At 46.3% G+C, this 4124-nt stretch overlaps 1 pseudogene; it reads right to left on the bottom strand.

The window, feature by feature from the left end:
* Positions 1-3389: 3389 nt before the first annotated feature.
* On the bottom strand, positions 3390-3844 carry LOC121480738 (annotated as a pseudogene).
* Positions 3845-4124: the final 280 nt, after the last annotated feature.

Below are 4124 nucleotides of genomic sequence, written 5' to 3'. Positions count from 1 at the left end.
CTCAGTGGTGCCCGACTGCAGATGTCCTGGTTCCAAGGGTGTCAGCCAAACCTTTGGACGCCGAGCAACATTGTGAAGGAAGAGACCATTGAAGTCGAGTAACGTTTGGTTGCTTAGTCCTCTTAGGCCGCTCTCGCTCTCTCCACAAAACGCTCTGATTTTGTTCACTGAGCTGCAAAAAATAAAAATAAATAAATACATACATACATACATACATACATACAGCACCATGACCTAAAAAACACTGGAAAAAAAGGTAAAACAAAAGGAATGCAGACTCAGGTCGAAGTGCCCACGGGCACCCCGTGACCTTTTACAGAGGGGGTTGGTATGATCTGACCTCGTTTGAGGGGTTCCAGAAGTTACCAGGGCTGCCCCAGAAAAGCAAAGGCTGCTCAGAGGCACGCAGTAAGGCCTCTGCAAATGCCCTTCCAGTCTCCACGCACCTGTCTTCCGCTGAGGGCTCCCTGGTGGTGGCCCCCGTGCAGGGAGCCCTGGGGCCTCCGCTCTGCGAGGCCGGTGGGACGACCACCTGCTTGAAGCCCAAGCCTGAGGCCCACGAAGACCTGGCAGTTGGATGAGTTAACAGCTAAGTAAGGGAAACTGGACGCGCAAGACCCCATTGGTGGAAACTTCAAAAGCAGAAGATTTGAATATCAAAGGATGGAGAAAGCCCCTTGAGAAAATCAGTGAAGCTCTTGAATATTTTTGCCGAAATGACCTTCTGTGTCTTCCCAGGAGAGTCAAACGTGAGCAATGTCTTACTAAGCTGTGATACAAGTTTATCAGAAAAGAGCGCCGAATCCTCCACACGAGGCTGGTTCTCTGTTTGAGAATTTGTGCCCGGTTTTGAAGCATGTTCACTGTCGGAGAAAACAAACTTTTGAAATCATTTTGATTTCGTGTTTTGAGATCCGATGTCTATCCATCCTCTCTACCCCCGACACTCTTCCATCTTCCACTGCTGCTCAGTCACCAGGATCGTTGGCGAGAAAATTTTGGTCTTTGATCTAAAAGATCCTTTTTCTTAGTATTAATTATTGCTAATAATAAGTGCATATATATGCTGGTAAGAGGGGAGCCCTATTTTCCAAGCAGCAGAATCCAGGAGCAAAACATGATGAGATGTGTGATATGTAGTATGCCTGGGATTTAGGGGGGGGGGGCGCTGGTTGTTCAGGTTTGAAAATCACACTTATTCCTACTACCAAGCCTGGACCACACAACCAGGACGCAGGGAGATATAAAAACACAGACACAAAAACAAAGAAAATTCATGTTCTTGCAACAAGCACAACTATGATTTCCACGGCATTATGTTCTTCATCGTAGCTCACAACGTAAGTTAGTGGGCTCCTCACCAGAACCGAATTATTAGGTAAGCAAGTTGTATATAGGACTGATGTGGTTTTGCCTAAATGGCCAACACTTAGATAATCACGTTTAATCCAAAAGTGGAGTTTAGAGTTTGTAAAGCAGCGTTTCCCAGAATGTATTCCAGGAACACTAGTTCCAAAAGCTCCTCTGGCACAAAATGGGGATGGGGGCAATGGTGCATAATCAAACAAGTTTGAAAGGAAAGAATGGTGTTAGAGATTCTCAGTGCGCGTGAGCTGCTAGGAGTTTGGGTAAATCAGTAAAGTGTGGTTTCCAGAGGCCAGACTCCAGAGCCCAAGTGCTTGGGCTTTAAACTGACTTTTCCACTTACCAGCTTACCAACTGTGTGACCTGAGGCATAGTGCTAACCTCTCCACACCTCAGTGTCCCCATCTGCAAAATGGGAATAAAAAATAAGACTACTTCATGGAGTTGCTAGTGGGTTAATTTGTCATTAGCATTAGCAACCACTACATAAGGATCAACTACAGATTTGTCCTGAATAGTAGCTAGCTCAACATTATTAAATTCTGTATTTCGCGCCATATTTGATCACAGAAGCTTCCGGTCCTCCTTAGAACAAGCTATTGACCTATACCAGGTACCAACGTGCTGAAAGTGAGCTCTTGGAAAATTTCCAATCTGTAGTTTTTAAAATAGATGGACGTATCGTACACACTTGTAAAACTTTCTCAAAAAGAAAATACCCACCCTCCACCCCAAATCAAGATACTGATGTAGTGATGTGCAATGGGCATAATTACTTTGAATGTTTTTTTAAAGATTTTATTTATTTATTCATGAGAGACACAGAGAGAGAGAGAGGCAGAGGGAGAAGCAGGCTCCATGCAGGGAGCCCAACACGGGACTCGATCCCAGGTCTCCAGGATCAGGCCCTGGGCCGAAGGCAGAACTAAACCACTGAGCCACCCGGGCTGCCCAATTATTTTGAATTTTAGGAAGTTTCCTGGGTGAGCCTGAAATGGTTCTTTTTTTTTTTTTTTTTCTGAAATGGTTCTTAACCACTACTGGGAGCAGTGGTTTCACGGTGCTCCGCATCAGCATTACCAGGGACTTGTTAGGTGTGCAAACTCTTGGTCCGTGCTCCAGACCTACAGGTTAGACACTGTTGTGAGGACTGGCAGCCGCCTCTGGGTGGTTCTGTTTAAGAACCACCCGTGGGGAGAAGGAGGAGATCGCTTTTCCGTATGTTGAAGCTCTCTCGGTTGATTTCAGACGATGTGATAAATTTCAGGTAGATTTTCAGTGAGTCCCTATATTATTCCCCTGAAAAGAAGAGTAGTTTTTCCATCTTGCCAATGAAGTTCAGAGCCAATGGTTTTAGAAATCAGCTGAGCGTGGATCATGGTTAACATCGTATCTACAAGGAACCGCATCTAAACAGAAGGTCACCCGGGGTGGCTTTGGACACTGTCAGCTTAGCCAAACTGGAACTGTGTATCCAAGATCCACTTTCCTGGTGTGGTGGGGGTTAGGACAGGCCACAGGGAAAACCTGCATAGGGTTGGAAAAGTAGGTGTGAAGAGCAGCCCTCACTCTCCAAAGGTCTGGTGGGGCATCAGGAGCATGCAGTGGCTCACCTGCTGGCAGAGGCCAACAGCTATGGGCCTAACTCTAGGGACTATGCCTCCCTGAATCTCCTCCTCAGCTTCTCCAGGCCTGGCCCAGGTGTGGTGTGAAGGTGAAGGTCTCGAGCTTCTTCTGCAGGTCCCCTGCATCCCTGGGGTTAACGATGGAGGTCCCGGTTTACCTCCACTCTCCTCTGCTTCACATTCACTCCTTTTCTGCATTGCTTGGCCTGCTGCTCCTTGGTGACCCGAGTCCCTCCCGACTCAATGCAGAGACGCTTGCCATTCATACGTGACCCGAGAAGCCCCTTCCTGATTGCTGCTGGGCCTCTTGTCCCTGACCCCCCAGCAGCCCCATTCCAGACTTCCCACAGGAGATCACTTTTCAGTGGACACATGTGCTTGTGTGGTCGTGGATGTGTGTTTTCTTTTTTTTTTTTTTTTTTTTTTTGATACATTATCTTATTTTATTCAAATACCAGTCTGATCACATATGGTCCAAGAACACTCAAATTATAAGCCACATAAAAAGAGATGTTAAAGATTGGTCTTCAAACATTATAGCCAATGATGCCACGCTTGCCTGTGATCTCGCCGACATAAAACCACATCCACACCTTGGTGGCCACCAAACCATTCAGCAGAGCTTCCTTAACCGTGAGCTGTTTAAAGCTACCAGTTTGAGCACTCTTGAACAATTTTTTTCAAGCTCTGAATAGCTGTAGGGATCTCAGCAAGGGTTGGAGGAACCAGCTCAACCGGCATAGTGCCAAAATGTGGCCAATCGAGGCTTCGAGTAAGTCACAGCAGCGTTCAGCAGCGCCGGAGCCTTCTCGGCGAGGTTACGGACGAACTGGGCCATGGCTCCGAGAGGGACGTGGATGTGTGTTTTCTTGTATAGAATTTCTCCATAGCTCTAAGCAAAGAATTTCGTATCTTAAAAAAAGAGTTACAATGAGATTAGCTGCTATAATCTTCCCCTCCAGATAGAAAGTTTTCTAACTAGAACAGAAGAAATAAGCAGCTTTTAGCTTTACTGGTGGAATTAATAGCAACAACTGAGTGATGGTGGATGTTTGCAATATGCCAGGCCTCATGCAAAATGCTTTGCTCGAATCATGACTTAATCCCCACAATGCTATCAGATGGGCATTCCCA

Source organism: Vulpes lagopus, chromosome 22 (assembly GCF_018345385.1).
Source record: "Vulpes lagopus strain Blue_001 chromosome 22, ASM1834538v1, whole genome shotgun sequence".
Classification (NCBI taxonomy): Eukaryota; Metazoa; Chordata; class Mammalia; order Carnivora; family Canidae; genus Vulpes; species Vulpes lagopus.
The sequence above is the reverse complement of the archived record's forward strand: the minus strand, read 5'-3'. Positions and strand labels throughout refer to the sequence as shown.